The sequence below is a fragment of the Bacillus rossius genome, chromosome 6 (genome assembly GCF_032445375.1).
Source record: "Bacillus rossius redtenbacheri isolate Brsri chromosome 6, Brsri_v3, whole genome shotgun sequence".
Lineage (NCBI taxonomy): Eukaryota > Metazoa > Arthropoda > Insecta > Phasmatodea > Bacillidae > Bacillus > Bacillus rossius.
The window spans coordinates 55,772,026-55,789,724 of record NC_086334.1 but is presented as its reverse complement, the minus strand read 5'-3'; the positions used below and the strand labels follow the sequence as shown (position 1 = coordinate 55,789,724).

Genomic DNA, 17,699 nt, shown 5'->3' with positions numbered 1-17,699 from the left:
GTCAGATAAGATCAGTACAGAGATCCACCTTCGAGCCGAGCTCCAGTGGGAAAAACAAATAGTGGACTTATGAAGGTGTGATTAATTTGTGGACAGTCATTTAGATTGTAGGAATTTATTAATTTTGGCTATCATTCCCGAACCTGTATTTCCTACTAGTAACATCATTAACAGAAGCTGGCTGGAAAAAGAGTAATGGCCTTTTGTGCGGTGGGAATTTTCTACTTAGTTATTTAGTTAAAGGCGCAATCCGGAAATAATTGTGCAAATCTGCAAGTGTTAATGGATATTCAACCATCCTTTAAGATTTACCTCTGTTCGACAAGATCGTTAAAAAAAAACACACATACACAACTCTCAAGAAAGAAAGACACGGAAATGGCGGTGTTCCTTGGTAAAAGTGCCCAATCTTGCATTTGCAGAGGATTTGGAGAAACCACGGACAGACGGAAATCAGATTGACCGGACGGGATTTGAACCCCGACCCTACTGGATGCGAATACAGTGTTTTATAACATCCCCGCCGCCGCAACTGCACTCCTGAGTTTCAACTGTGCACACGATTTTGACATCAAAGAAATGAGCACCTGACGGAATGCATTGTTCGCGGGAGGGAGTGGCCAGACAAAAATTAACTACCCGGCCACGGCCAAACCGGTCTTTTTTTTTTCTTTTCTGAATTCCCTGTCTGGTTCCGCCGGGAACAGAACCCGGATCGCCTTGGTGCATACAACCACTTGATCCAGTCTGGTTTTCTTGCAGCTCAGCACACGCGCTGCATTAACTGCATCGCAAAATGAGAATTTTGCAGCTTCACATCACACAACACGACGGAAGTTTATTGTCTTGCATGTACGTGTACCAAGCAAACAACTTTCATCTTAAGTTCACAGACAGTAGTGGTTACAAATTACCACTACATTGCTCAACATGCTTTGAACACGGGCTTATAAGAATCTTAGATATAATATGTGGTTAAATATAAAATGTGGTTTCAGAAAAAAAAATTCTTCATTGTGCGTGGATAGGTATACTGTCTCTGTTAATAACGGAACACGTTGCCATTTCTTGGAGAATTCAGTTGCCTGGAACCACTAAGAACCACACTTAGTTAACCGTATGTTGAATAAGCAAAACCCAACAAATCCTACGTTCATTACACTGTGTTAATTAAACTATATTAATCTCTGTACATCTTCTTAAAAACAATATTGTATGTAAACATGGGTTGATTATAAAAATGGCAGACTGTGTATGAAAATACAATTAATCGTTTATTTACAAACGCATTACGTTAACATTTTCGGTCACGTCCTCACGTCAAACAACAAGAGGCATGCAAATTAAACCAGCTCAGATTATTACTCGCACAACGCAAGAAAAATTTACACGGCGAATATAATGCTAAATACATCTTACTAACATATTTCGAAAAATAAAAACAGTAACGCTAGGTCGTCAGGTAAATTTAATGCCCGTTACAGTGAAACTTGGCTCAGTAGGAATACGGCATTAACTTTATTTTTTTTTTTACGAATCCATGAAATCTTAGTTTTGTTATGAATTTAAAATTCATGAGGCTTATGCAATAAAATTAATGTACTTCGTACGAAGTGTTCACAAAGCAGACAGTGTAAAGCGTTTTGAAATGCACGGTTGCGTATACCTGACTGTAGGCCTGGAATCTGCCGAGCTAGGCTTTCTACTTTATTGCTTACTAGCTAACACCCACGGCTTCGCTCGTACGAATATGCACACTGCTGATGTTTAACGTTGTAAGAAAAGTATGCGATTGATTTCAAAGGTTTTTACCAAACAAATAGCCACAGTAAAATAACATGTGTGTACATAATTTTAATCATAAAACAACATTTTGAAAGAGTTAATGTGGAAGCCTGTTTAGTTTTTAAAGAAGATTAAGTATTCCGAAGTTATAATTCCAGTTTTGCTTTATTCCGAGATACATTTATTTATCTTGATGAAATCACACTTACCTCATTTCATTTAAAAGAGGGGCCTATTTAAAAAGAAAATTGTGATCTATGTGCCCATTTGATTTTAAATTAGATTGTGCCATATTTTACATGCCCACATTTATCTGGATAAGTTTATATGCATCGAATAATTAAAATTATAACTCCCCTTGTTTCACATCATTACAAATAACTACGTTATTTTAATATTTGTGTAACAGTTGCATTTTTATTTTGAACTGTAGGTTATATTTACATCAAATTTATTGTCTTATGCATTAGTATAACTGTATTAATGCTTATTATCAATGAATCATAACGCTCAAAATTATCATCCCTCACTTATATTCCTACAGGGATGCCTAGGTAATTTCTTATTTAGTTAATACGATACCAAATAAAACCTAACTGTCGGTTTTTACTACCAAGGTAGGAAACCATAAGTATTTACAATAAACTTACTGTTTTATTACATTTAATATTACCTTTCTAAATGTACTTATTAAGTGGATTCCATTTTTTTCTTTCTAAAACTTCATACGTAAGATTTGGAAAAGATAATGAATAAGAGAAGTTAGTTTAAGGAATATTGTTCAATAATTATTACTATCCTAAATTCAATTTGATTAGGTTAGTAGATATGGCTTTTCTTATATAAAAAGAATTTACACACTTCTTAAGGGGAAGAATTTGTAAATTGGTATAATAAGAGTTGGTAGATGTTTATATAAAAAAACCGACGCTCTTTTCAACCCCAATGGAGTCGAATTTCTAAGAAGGAAAAAAAATAAACATCCGACGTAAATGAATGTCAATTATTCATGCTTGTTTCTTACCCTTCTCGTTAATTTTCTTTTGAGATACGATATTTACTTAAAAAAAATAACAGTAACCATCTTTCGAAATGCAAGGTAACTAATAATACATTATTCTAGCTGAGTTTCTTACCTTCCGCTTGATCTGTATAGGACGCATGATAAAACAAAACTTGCCTTCTTTTCACCCAAACTAAGGTCAAATTTTGAAAAACAAAAAAAAAATACAATAATTCCTACGTAAATATGTACGCATGTATGTAGTTCTTTTTTTTTTTAATTTTTACCTCTAGTTCTAGTTGATTCTGAGGTGTTTTTCTTTTTATATTAGTAAAAATAAAATTAACCCTTTTACACCGCTTAGGAATGGCATTTTTGAAAATTAATTAAAAATTATTTGACAGTTTTGATATGTATATTATTGATACCCAATATTTTTCTTATGCTTGATAAGCTTCGGAAGTATAATTATTTTAAAACCATATTTACATTTGCTCAACACCTTAGGTATCCAATTCTGTAATTAGCCTGCACAGCCTAGTTTTTAAGTTAGCCAAATACGTACCTTACTAATCAAAGTTCTTAAAGTCCCTCAAGTAGTTTTTGATTCATGCCACAAAATAATTTTTTTTAAAAACTCTTAATTTTTAGTTCTATATAATGCTTTAATTTTTAATTCGTTATAATGCTTTAAATTTTAGTTCTATATAATGTTTTAAATTTTAATTCTTTATAATGCTTTAATTTTTAGTTTCGAAATAATGTTAATAGCAATTTGCAGTAGTTTATTATCATCCAATGTACAAATTGTTTTACACCAGTTTTATCATTAGTACATATACGGCATGAGTCGAGCTATATATGTATACCTTTTGTATTCTTCCACCGCTGGTCAAGTGACATGGCGAGTATTCACTTCACATAATAGCTTAAAGAATGCATAGAGGGATCGCGAAACACATACTGTGAGCGAAGTAAGGAACCTTGATAATTCCAGATCCTTAAATCTGGTGTTCTGTAATAATTGAGTCGTGTCCTGAAGAAGCCAGAAGTGCAAAGCACATTTACTAAGGATGCTTCAGACATTTATTTTGTATTAGGGTTCCCGCGCTCTTCATTCAGCCAATTTCCCCGTTTTTTTTTTTTTTTTTTTTTTTTTTTTTTTTTTTTTTTTTTACCTGTTTCCCTGTCTCGTCGGTCTACCTGGCCAGGTAAGAGATATATTACAGTACATATCATTACCAAAACACATTTCAACAAACACATTTAACATGCATAAAATTAACTGTAACATTTGTTGCTCAACAAAATCTGTCTGCAGTGTCATTTCCATCAATACTATGTAACCAACATTGCCAGACTGAATAAGAAAACGAATTTGGGTCAAAAAAACTTTGAAACGATACACTGCTTGCAACCAGTTGAAAAATACTTCACACATTTGATTGCACTTCAAGCTCGTGAACAGTGGTTCGTAGGTCTATCCCTTACGTTCAACTAATATTAGTGACACGAATTGTTTACAGCACACGAATTTTTGATCAAAAATATATTTAGCCTAACGACATATAGATAAAACATTTAACTTTAGACGTCAATTGTCCTTTGTGTTTTCCAAGTTTTCAAAAAACATTTTTTTTCTTTTACCTGCTTTCCAGATTTATCTTTTTTTTCTTTTTTTTTTTTGGCGGTGCCCTTGAAAGTAATATTTTGTCACATCGTTGTCGGACTGTTGGTTACCAAAGTGTATCGTGTAACCATGACAGGAGACACTGCCAGACTAGTCGGACGCCGAATCCCTGGCCGGGCGAAAGTCAGTCGCACCTTTGAATATATATACTGTATAGAAGTCGCGAGTGGATAGGATTTACTCTTCCTTTTTTCATGAGCGTATTATGAGCAGCTTGGGAACTTCACCGCTGCAGGGCGCTGCCGTAACGTCCTGTATAGTCTTAGGTTGTTATTTACACGTTGGAGCGCAGCACTGTCGCCCGCTGTCATTCCCCGCACCCCCCCCCCCCCGCCCATCATTCACTGCAGCTCAAGGTCGTTCAACAGGAGGGGGAAGGGGTGTTTGAAGAGTTTGACACTTCTCCGCTAGGGACCACCACAAGTCGATGCCCTAGAGATGGTGGCGATTGCGGCGGTGAATTAACCAACTACCTCAAAACCGTATTAGAAATTTTAACCTGGGCTGGCGACTTCTATACAGTATATATATTCAAAGGTCGCACTGACATAAGGCGCGTCCCGTCCCCTCGACGGCGGCTGGTGATGAACACATCTCGCGATGCAAGGCAGTGTGAACCAAGGTCGCGGGGAATATCGCACGACTGAGCTACACCGAGTGCGAACACGACATCTTGCGATATATAAGCCACGATAAACAACCAAGGACATCGAGATTACCGCAGAAAGAAGTTAACATTGGGTACACGAACATATTTTTTTTTTTTGTAAACTCCAGCTACTGATGACGTTGCGACGGTATATACCTTAATCGTTAATTGTATTTAATCTCACAGGTTCTTTTGTCATATCCCACGTGTGAATAAGTTTATTGCGTGAAGCGAATATATTTTTAGCGATGTATGACATAATGCTAAATTTTAGTAGCAGATTTTACTTTAAAATTTTTTCGAAAGTATTAAATTGGAAGTTTAACTTGAACTATTTACGTTAGTAACTGTTACTGTAGTTTTATTTTTAAATCTATGGTTTAATGTATCTACGGGCTATGCGCACCTTAAGGAATTTCACGACATCAAATTTTGTACTGCATCTTTAATTTAAACCATTTTTAAACAAATCAGCGTAAATTCAAATGTTTAAAACAAAGCATGAATTACTAAAAATAAATTATCAAGCGAAACAAAAGTTATGTTTTTGCAGACAAAATAGTTTATTCATCAAATACACTAACTATCGAGAGGTTTATTGCCCTTTGTGACGTCACTGATCCATACCGTGGCTTGAGGCTTGAGAAGCCTAAGATGAACATAAAGTTCTGTCCCTGGCCGAACACGCCCGAATATTCACCTTCGGCCAACCTCGGGATTTGTTTTATTTTTGCGCAGGAAAAATGAATTCAAAAATTACAAGTGGTCGGTTAGGTTAGCTACATTAAAACACTTTAAAACACTATGGACGGTTAGTTAGGTTAGTATAGCTACATTAAAATAAACAGAGAAATATAAATATATATAAGTAAACCAGAGGTTGGCCGAAGGTTAATATTGGGGCGTGTTCGGGCAGGGACAGAACTTGATGGACATCTTCGGCTTCTCGCCTTGAAGCAGTGGCGAAGAACCGGGGTCGTGATGTTTGGTCGCCTCGCTGTTTACCGGCCCGTCACGGCGCGCGGGGCTCGGTTTTCGCGGACGCGGCGCGGCCTTGGGGCATCGGGGCGAGTCGGCGGGTTGCAATCTGCGCCCCCAGTCGGCGCACGTCCCGCCGATCAGACAACACCACACACTGTTCCTTTCTGCCCAGCAAGCGCGGCTCCAGAGGAAGGGTGCAGGGAATATTAATGTTAACTTAAATACTTTCCTTAATGTGTTAAAGTCTTCTTTCAATCAAAGTTTGTACGAAAATACTAAACTTCAGTATTTAAGACCATATATTTTGTGAACATCGCAAGGGCAATGTCGTGATTATTAACTGCATCCTCCTGTGTGTGAGAGCCCTGCTCGAGAGGTCTTCCTGCAGCCGTCATTGCTGCCTAGTTTTCTCTACAAGTATGGACATTCACGGCAGAATGAAGAATTAAATTATTACCATGTTATTTCAAAAGCTGGTCAATACCCTTACTAATTCAATTCAGTGTACATGAATTCATTTTTTTTTATAAAATTTCGAAATTTGTAGCGATTTCACTAGAATTTTATCGTTGGAATTCGTAAAGTAAACCGGAGTATCATTTCCCCAGAAAATAATATCCAAATTTCTTAAGACAAATTAGAATCTATCGGCAGTTGGCTTAAAAAATAGTTTTAAAGATTTTATTACATATAATACCTCCCTCGGCCACCGAGGTAATGCCCCTATCAAAAATATGAGGGCCCCGCATACATAAATATACCAGGGCCCAGGAAAATCTAGGGACGGAACTGCCAAGCACCCATCTTTCCATGTACTCAATTTGGATTAGTTAAAACATGGTGTCTTAGTGGAATGCCTGATGATAAAAGGGCCGTAGAGAGAAACTACGGGCCAGGGACAAACAATTTCGACAGCCCCCTCCCCATTACTAAATGCACAATATTTCAAACCCACATTTTAAAAATATGTATATTTCTAAAGACTAAAAGTTATCGTGGGCATAACTGTAAACGGAATCTGGGGGAAAATGAATAACTTGCAAGGTTTACAATGAATTATATTAGCACGAGATATGTGATTGTTCTATTTTCAGGGTATATAAATTACGCATAAAAATTTACGGAACTCAACCGGGTGCTCGTGTCCGCGGGAGTGGAGGGGGGGGGGGGGGGCGAAATTAGCGATAGAAGAAGGCACAAAAGAGTCAGAGAGGCACAAAAGAGCGAGAGAGGCACAAAAGAGCGAGAGAGGAGAATAGTGCCAGAGAGGAGAATAGTGCGAGAGAGGAGATAAGGGCGAGAGTGGAGAACAGTCCTACAGAAGGTGAAAAAAAAAAAACTAAAAAAAAACAGTAACAGAACATGGGTCGTGTAAACATGATTTGGCCGCCTTGGTGTCGAAATAATTCAAGGGAAATAGACCATTGTAAACTACTTATTCATAAATAAGCATAGTACGGTCGTGTGCGTGGTAAAGAAGTCGTGCGCACAGGATAAAAAAACTATGTTTAATTTAGTCACAAACGCATGGCGCTACAGCCAATGAATGCTTAGTAAGTTTAGTATTATGGCATTTCGGAAGAATTCGGGAAATATTTACATATATTTTATAGTGGCAAAAATTTGCTCACGTAATACCTGCTTTAAAAACGAAAAATATTATTCTTTATCATCCAAGTACTTTGCTTCCGATGAATGTATGTAAATAGTACTAAATGTTTTTTTTTAAATCACCGAAATATCTTTCGCTAAATTTTTTACATAAATTATAATAGCTGATAAGTTATGATTTAAACTAATTGTGTTTACAGGCTGCTGGTCAACTACTGGGAGATAATCATTTTTAAGGCTCGGTTTCACATACCATGTTGATTTTTTAAAGTTTTTTCGTTATTACTTTTTTTACTAAGGACTGTTACTGAAATTATAACTCGATACCTCCCTGGCATTTGTTGCTCTGAAACAAATATCTCCAAAATATATTTACTTAGTGAAATATAATGGGTGTAAAAGGCGCACAAGACTTCTTAATTATGATCACTTTGACCACGTTTTATATCCATGATATTATACTTAAAGAATATCTGTTGAAAAGATCTGTAGCAGAGCAAAAAATGCAAGGGAGGTTTCGAGTTAAAATTTTAGAAACATCCCTTGATAAAAACAAAATAACGGGGAAAAAATATTATCATGGCGATCCTTGAAATCCTTCAGGAGGTGGTTTCTTTATTTAGGGCTTTGGGGGGTGTTCCGCTTTGCGTACAAATTGTCGTCTGGCCGATTGTAGAGTTAGTTTCATTAGTGACTATTGTATTTTGTCAATCTTAATAGTGCATAAGCATATAAACAATTAAGTGGACAAATATTTCATAGTCTAAAATATATAATATATAAGCATTTTAAAAAAATTTCAAAAAACGTTGTCTGGATCCCACAAACCTACGTGACCATCCCAATAGGTCCCAAAAACCGTATTGTATCCGCGATAACTTACTGGTGTTTCCAAATATTACTTGTATCTCACGTGCTGTAAATATAAAAATATTTACACACGTCGCCAGATGTCTCTGTCTTACAGGAACGCGTACAGCTCGTCGCCCACTACGGCGCGCCGCGCAGCCCTGGAAAGAATTCCGGCTCAACAGTTTGCATGTATTTAAACCAGGATGCGCCCACTATGGCGCAGCCCTGTCCGCCGCGGAATTGTTCCGGCGCCGGGACTCTCGGGAGAATTCGGGGCGGAATATTTCTGCGCGGCGCGGCGGCTTCCTACAGTGTGCGGTGGCAGGCGGAGGAAAATACGGGCTGACACCACCTTCGGGTGCCTTCGGTGCCACTCAGTCATGATCGGTATCTTTGTTGAGACTTTTAATGAGATCTGCGCACGTGGCCGTACTTATCTAGAGTAAAAAGATTAGTTCAGGTAAAGTTTGAGAATTTATTACTTTATTTAATATCTTTAAAGTGTCTATATTAATGGGATTATCCTTTGTTTGTTTAAAACAAAACCAGTCACGCGATACACCTGTACACCAGGTCAACACTGAAGGAACTGAGCGTTCGGAATCATTAAACGGCGTCTGTAGTGTGCGACCCCCACGAGCGGAACCTTCGGAAACTTCCGCAGGCAGGACCGGTGCAAGGTGAATTGGCGCCCTAGGCGAAAACCCTTAATGCCCTACCCCCCCTATCCCCCCTCCCCCCCAACCCGGCCGGACACTCACAAAAAAAAATTCCTTGCCTCAAAATACATCACGTAAGCCTAATATTTTATCAACAATCAAATGTAAGCAGGCTTGTGTTTTTTATTACTTTTTTACTTATTACAAATCATAAACAGGTCACCGTGGACTTTAAATAATTACTTGTATCAATATAAACATTCTAAACTGTTACAAAAATCCATTTTCATCTAGTTTCAATAATCGTTAAACATGTTATATCAGCTTTTATGTGTCGTGCTGCGCCGCCCCCAGCTACTTGGCGCCATAGGCGGTTCCCTAGTTCGCCTGTATGGACGCGCCGGCCCTCTCCGCAGGGCTGCGCGGCGCGCTGTAGCGTGTGCACAGTCGCTAGCTTGGCCTGAGCACCAGCACGAGTGCTCCACACACGACGGGGGTGGTGCTGGTGGTGCTAGGTGGTGCTAGGTGGTGCTAGGTGGTGCTCGCGGCTCGGCTGGAACGCGGAAACTCCCTGACGTCACGCCGGAAGGAAGCCCCCGAGGGGGAAACTACGCTGCGCCTGGATGCGCTCGGGTGATCTCGGGTCATTCCGTCTCTTCTGCGAGCTGCCCAGGTCATAAATACAGCAATGGATACAACATATGAAAGCGGACCACGAGTCCAAGTTCCCTCCCCTCCCCTCCTCGGCATCCTATACTCTCCCACACTAGTAATGCATGGCCATGCTGGCCAATCCCCGCACAAAGCACACGATGCATTCGTGGCTAATCCCGGCATGACGTGGCGTATATGCTTCGGCCCGAGACACACCTAGGTCCTTCCCTTACCCGAACACCGCCTGCAAATACGCTTAGTTTTTAAAAAAAATGGCGTCTCGGACCAGATGTTTGCCGAGATTAGCCGAGGATCAGGAACCGATTTACTGGACGCCATGCCAGCTTTAGAAGTCCGCAGATTATAGCCGCGGTCATTTCCGTAGCCAGGTTATTTTTTGGAAGGGGGTAGTTCTTCAATGCGTGTTATTCCTACTCCAGCCTATTGTGCAAGTCCGTTGGTTAGGCTATTATATTTTGGCAGTCTTGAGGGGCAGCCTGGTGGCAATTAAAAGGGCCTTGTCAAATGTCTTCAAGTAATTACCGAAAATTCTCACAGAGCGCAGTGTCGTAGCTGCCAATCACAGATGATTCTCTCTCGCCACTGTTTTATATGGTCGGCTGGACGTGAAAGTGAAGCAAATGGGAGCTCCAGATGGCCAAGAGTTTAGGAAATAAAGTATTTTGTTGCGGATCGGTCATTACATAAGCCTTTTATGTTAGCTCAATCTCCGAGCAGTGGTTGGCGCAGCGGCAGGACTTCGGGTTCGTAATGAGAGGGTCGCGGGTTCGGGTCCCCATACGGAAATTTTTCTTTGGCTTCTTTCAATTTTTACGATATTTAAACCACAAATGAACAGAAACAAAATACATAGGGCGTCATTATTTTAACAGGCCATAAGCATGGAAAATTTTGGATTGCGAATGACTTTTCAAGAAGGAATTGTAATTAAAGCGTAAGTTACATACGGACATCGCATATAAAATTAAGATTCTCTTCTTAATATACAGTTGATGAATTGCAGGAGCTGGGGTGATATTCTTCATAAAAACAGAGGAAGTAATAATTTGTGTAGGCTCCTTGCACACGTTACAGTTACATGGTTTTAAAGTATCCTAAAAAAAAAAAACTAAAAAAAAAAAACAAACAAAAAAAAACAAAGGTATACAAAGTTAAACATTACAGGATATCACCGCATTATCAGGATGACCAGCAAAACCCAGAACAGCAATTTTCGGACTCCTCAGAGACTTTCATTATTTTTCACTAACCAAAGCCATAGAAAACAAATAATATAAGTTTTCACCGCCACTTCCTAACACTGCCATTGTCACAACGTACTAATCGATTCTTCTATTTAAAAAAAAACTGTTTGCAAAATGACCAAAATTATGGAAAGCGTGGACAAAGTGTTGTCCTTGCATCGCACCCCGAAGATCAATGTTCCGTCTCACGTGGCTACTTAGCATTTGTCTAACCAGGGACGTAATTAGACTAGTTCCCACCCGGGGCAAGCACTATCTTGGCGCCCCCTATTTTAACGTGACGTCTAATAAATCGATGAACGCCGGCTGCACGCACGAAAAAGTGTCCCGTTACGCACATTGTCCCGTTACGCTGTGTCCCGTTACGCTTATTGTACGCTTGCGCCGCATCTATCTCTCTTCCACTCGATTGGAACAACCATCGATTTGACTTTTTCGAGACACATTAAACTTGAAACACTCCCATTCGTTTCCTACTTTTCCTATCATCGTCCTATCCTTAATAGAATAACACAGATTGGAAGAAGTTAAATAGCAAACATGTATAAAAGTTATAGTTAAAATAATCTCTTCGTTAAAGTAATAAACATATTTGAATTGATGAGTGCAAATAAAAGTAAATTGATCAATTAAATTGTAGATTTCATTTCACTCCTTTGTATCCATACAAAATAATGATAATTCAATAAAAATTATTCAATTTTATTCATAAAAGTACGCAATCATTTTATCAATGTTTTGTTATGACGTAGTCACGTTAAACTCTCGTCCGTAAACCGACTTTACAGACAACCAATTTTTTTTTTCTTTCAAACCAGCCGACCCAAAACCCTTCCAGACAACACCTCATATCACCACCACACATCGATTCCACTATTCCAAATATCTTTGATTAAACGTATCTATTTAATACATTCAAGTTGGATAGTACGCGAAAAATACAATTTTTTTAAATATCTGACGATATACATATATGTAACTATCAATACAAATAGTTCAGTTCATCTGCCCTCAAACATTTTGTTGTATTCTGACACTGCGATATTCAGGTAGTAAGAATTACTCCGCCAGTTTGGCGCCCCCTAAATGCGGCGCCCTGGGCACATGCCCCAACTGCCCCTTCCCCCTTTTTCTGGTTATGTGCCTGTGCCTAACATTTCTTTTATATTCATAGACCTAGGATATACAGGATGTCCATAAAAGAAATGTCCCAGTTTCAATGGTATATTATAACAAATTAATTTAGACTATTTACAACAAATCATACATGAAATCGAAGGTAAACTGACCTGTTTTTTTTCTCTCTCACAAATGTTCAATATGTGCACCTTTAATAATACGGCACACATCCAACCTAAAGTCCAATTCTTCCCACACTTTGGTTAACGCGTCAGGAGTAATGGAAGCAATTGCCTCGAATTCGGTCTCAACTTTGGCAAATCATTTGGTAGCGACGGAACGTAGACACAATCTTTTATAAAGCCCCAAAGGAAAAAATACGCAAGACGTTATGTCAGATGAACGTAGAGGCCAGCGAAAAAGGGCTCGGTCGTCTCGACCATTACGAACTATCCAACGGTCAGGGACTTGGACGTTCAACCACTCTCGTACAAAGAGATTCCATTTGTGAGGGGCTCCATCCTGTTGCTAAATAAAGTTTACAGGTTCATTCTATACTAATTACGCTCAGGAGTCGCCATTTTGCATAGGTGGCGCTACAAGCGAGAAAAAAACATAGCAATATTCGCGCATCCGCTTATCTAAAACTGTTATTCTTTAATTGTGACCTTGAACCAACACACTACAACACTTACCTGAAACATTTATGGACATAATGTAATTTCCTGACTATTACCGGATCTCGCCAGGAATTCAAATTCGCCTGAGAAATCGGGTTTTTCCTGTTCTCGCCTGCGCTGGACAAGAAAATGACGATGAATAAGGTTTTTAGCGACTCTACACCGCGGTCGTCAAGGACGATGAGGTGACAACGGAACACTGATGCGGCGGTGGAATGGGAATACCACGGGAAAACAGAACTGGTGCGCCGCAACGTCCGCCATGTCTCCCGCTTGTGAAAAACCCCGCGTTATACTCAAGCTTTCATCTAGTGCTGTTCATTCTCCACTCAATAACAAGCTGCTAGTTACAGTGTCACCATTTTTTTTATAGGGCTACACCAGCAAGTGCTGCAGATTTGGATTTAAAAAAATTAAAATCATTTTTGTTGAATAATTGTTTTACAATATTGATTCAAAAAGGTTTAAAGTAAGTGTTTTCGTATATGCTTTGACAATATCGATTCAAATAATCGAATACTCCGATGTATTCTAACGTTTCTGTGGCCGTCTGTGAAAGGGGCGCCAACGTCAAAAAGAGACTTGTTCAGTCAGTTGTACCAACTTCCCCCCACCACGCCGCAACATACCACAACTGTCGAGCACTGTGACCTGTCCTTAGAACAACCTAACACTACTGTGTTAGGCAGCGTTCCCCTCTATCACCCCACCCCTCGTCCAGAGACTTGGTCGTGTTTAAACAGACCGTACAATATAAACTGCGGTAATCACACGTAATAATACACGTTTGTGTAATCACACGTTACGACGTGATTCAAGTTTATTTTAAGGATTATTTCGTTTGATCCGATAAATTCGTTAATTCGTTAATCCAAATCATTAATCTGTTCCCAATCATTTAGGATTACCGTGACTCCACTATATCCCTACTATAATATTATAAATTTGAATGTAAGTTTGTTTGTTACGCATTCACGCGAAAACTACTTAACCGATCATCATGAAACTTTGTACACATTTTCTTGGAGGTATAATAAGTAACATAGAATACTTTTTATTGAAAAAAAAACTTTACGAAAGATAAAAAAATGTTTGTCAAAAAAGTTTCAAAATCTAGCTACTTTAACGCCATCTAGCATTCCAGTTGTGAAGTTCCAACCCTGAGTACTGTAATACCGTTGCACTGTATTATCGACGGTCAAAATTCAAAATTCAAAATTATTTATTTTTTGCTACAGAGAAATATATTTTATTGATTCATTTCTATTGTAATGATCTCTGATACTTATTTAATGGCTTCAATGCGAGCGAAGCCGCGGGTAAAAGCTAGTTATGTTATATTTGCCTTCACAGCCTGTGCTTGTGGTTGACGTCGCGACAACCACGTGCAGTGTGCAGGTGGTTGGGGGCCCACGAGAAGTCCCGGGCAACGACTCGCGTCTCTTCAGTCGCGCTCTCCCAAATTCAAACTCAAATTCAAAAGCTTTTTTATTACACATGTTTGCACTTTTAACAGTTGCGTTTTTTAATACACGGACATCCCGGCACTCGGTGCTTTTTTGCCAATAAAATACATAAAGGTGGTTATTTGATTACATTTATACAGACAAAAAGTTGAGAATAAAATGAAAAAAAGTAAACAAACCCTTTGTTTTGGTATTCCCGGGAAACAAGACCTCAGACGCACTTCGTTGTCGAGGTGGGCTGCCTCGCGTTCCAGCCTGCACCACTAATTAACTAGAAGAGGGGGCAGGCATTAATAACGACTGCACATAAAGCTCCCCGAAAAAAGAAACCCCTTTAGTTTTTTTTAAGTAAAATATAAATAAAAACCTTTAAATTAAATTGTTAGTTTTTATATTTATTAAGTTTTGCTAAATTTTTCAAACTACAATAATGGAATAAGAATTTAAATATATATATATATATATATATATATATATATATATATATATATATATAACACTCATAACTATCTGCATATGTGGTCGTTTAAATCACTTGTATAGCGATTTAAACCTTAATGTTTTTATGTGAAAGTGAAACTATTGTAAGTTCTTCATCTGGCTGAACTTAATGGACATGCAAGTATACTCTCACACGGCTGCCTTACCTCGCTGAGAGAGTGTGGATGCTGGGAGCCAGCCGGTCGCAACGTCACTACCTGCAAAAAAAAAAACACCTCTTCAGCTCGGCACGACAACACTGCGACATTACGTTCTTTGAATCATTCTTACAATAGGGAATATTGATTTAAATCAATTTTTGGACATAACACCGTTGCAATGCATGTCACAGAGATAAACTGGAGGACGGACAAAGAAATACGAATACACAAATACACAGAAAACAACTTAAAATCAGCCAAAGGCCAATGTTAAATGTAAATACAGCACAGATATAGTCAGAACAATATCACAGCACAGACGAACACTGTGCGCTGAGGACGAGATAGTTACAACAAATGAATACAGACAAACAACAACTTTGGACAACACAATTACCGATAGAGAAACCCAAGGACGATACTTGACAGATAAACTGAAAGAAAAACACATACAAATAATACAGCGACGACGACGCATATGCGAACCCAGCGATGAAACAAGTATTATGACCACACAATACAAACACAGTAAGTCAATATTTCTGAATCCAAAATTAGCGCAGGAAAACTTACTTAATAGTGGGATAAATAGCTACTAGAAATTCCAGCTGCTTGAAGCGTAACATGTGCGCCTGATATTGTACGTTAGACCGATATTGCTCTGAGTCCCTCGCGATATGCGACACTTCTCAGTCCCACGATAAGGAACGAAATGGGTGGGGTGGCACTGCGAGGCAGTCGGATTTAGTTTTCCTTGCTGTCGCTGTGTTAGCTCGGGATATATGAATGGATGTTCATTTATAATTGGCGAAAACAAACGCAGGTTTTGTAAAAGGTAATGCTCGTGGTAAATTGCATTTGTCTGTGCGAAGAAAACGGAATAGAGGTAAAATTCTAGCAAATTGGAGAGAGAAAAATAAGTAAGTACACAAATTATTTATAGTATTCATGGGTCGTTTTCAGTGTATAGCTTCAGGCAGTGTTATTAATAAAAACGTGTATTTTTTACCTTGATTTAAGGTTAAAGGAAAGCACAAAGACTGAAGAAAGTGCGCCAATTGCAGAAACTACTTCTGATAATGCTAAAAGCAAGAAGAAATTACGTTATGAATAGTTTATATTGTGTATTTTACTTTGCAATAAAGGAAAAACCTTTTTACTTCAGTAACTACTATTCATGAAATAAACATGTGTTATATGTGTGATACATTATATATAAAATACATTTTAGTGTTAAATGGGACAGAAACAAGAGATACTTTTATATGCTACGTAATGAAACAACATGATAGCTTTCAAAACTTGTAATATTTTTATGTATATTATCAATTTGTATGTAACCGCGAGGTAAACTATTGTAACTTATGTATTTTGTTTACAAATCAGTTTTACAGTTTTGTGTAATTATTCGTATTTTGTTCTGTGCTTATAGTGTTGGAACTGCAAAATCTATAAAACTTATCCCCCAATAAATGCCTTGCAAAGTAATATCCCAAGGTATATTTAGTTCATTTAATTTTTATACAACTATTATTATTTTGTTGAAAATAAGATGTATGCCAAGTAACCTAAAAGCAACTAAAAATTATTAATTGTTTATCCACAATCCAATTAAATATTTGTAAATAAACGGTACTATAAAATATATGTGCAAATAATACTCTAAGAATAATGTAAATGAGGTGGACGCGAATGCAATGATGACAAGAAAAATGCAGAGTAGCACGACAAGACATGTGTTCTCGAAAACCAGACCATCCTCTACACCCCTTCCACACATTCGTCAACAAGGCGCAGATAACAGCAGGAACCCGACCACTCTAATGGCGAGGATTATCTACAGTGCTCGGATCTCGCTGAAGGGATGGAATAAAAGTGTCCTATCTCCAAACAGTGAAGTGGCAAATTTTCGGCTCAAACATGAATGTGCAGTGACTTATGCCTGTGCAAGTAATTCGCAATTGTATGAAGATAAATTATTTCCAAAAATAATATACTATAAAAGAATGTTATATGTAAATAGTTCAGTTTTTACTTTTTTGTTATTCTGATTACTTTATTTTCTGCAAGTTGTCAAATTTGGCTAATATAAACCTTTTTACTAATTAATTTTGCTTATTAATAACAACATTAACCGCATTCTGACAACTGGGATCAGTAAGTCATTATACCTTTCCTCAATGATGTGTAAAAATCTCATTCATCTGCATTAACTGGTTTGACCTCTACTTGCTGTCGCATTGACCACTAAAACAGCTCTAAATGAAGCCATTTATCGCCTTCTTAAGAGTGTTGCTTCAATCAGGCAAGTCAAATGAGATTCGTTTGAATTAAATTATCTATAATTTCCAAAGAACGAGCTATATTTTCTTTAAACCTAAAGCTTTATCATAAATATAGCCTGGTTATACAAGCTTTTATGGATACTTGAGAGTGGTGTTAAAAACGGAGTGAAACTATAAGTTTTCAATGCTTTGTTATATCATTACAAGTGAAGAAAACATGTCCGATAAGGATATCCCAATTATTCATTACTTGATTGTTATTTATCAGCTAATATTTACAATATTTGAAAAGATGGACTATTTAAGCAAATAACTTGCTTGGTTAGAATATTACATTTTTTTTCAGTATGAATAAGCAA

The 17,699-nt window shown here is 37.9% G+C and overlaps 1 protein-coding gene across 6 annotated transcripts in view; it reads right to left on the bottom strand.

The window, feature by feature from the left end:
• The window catches only part of LOC134533212 (very long chain fatty acid elongase AAEL008004-like), a 197,824-nt gene that overhangs the window by 133,615 nt on the left and 46,510 nt on the right, over positions 1-17,699 (bottom strand). For 3 of the 6 annotated variants that reach the window (XM_063370603.1, XM_063370599.1, XM_063370595.1), the window contains exon 2: positions 15,062-15,112. The exons of the other annotated variants lie outside the window; for them this stretch is intronic. The gene's annotated coding sequence lies outside the window, so the exon portion shown is untranslated. The remainder of the gene's footprint in view (positions 1-15,061; positions 15,113-17,699) is intronic. 6 annotated transcript variants of the gene reach the window in all.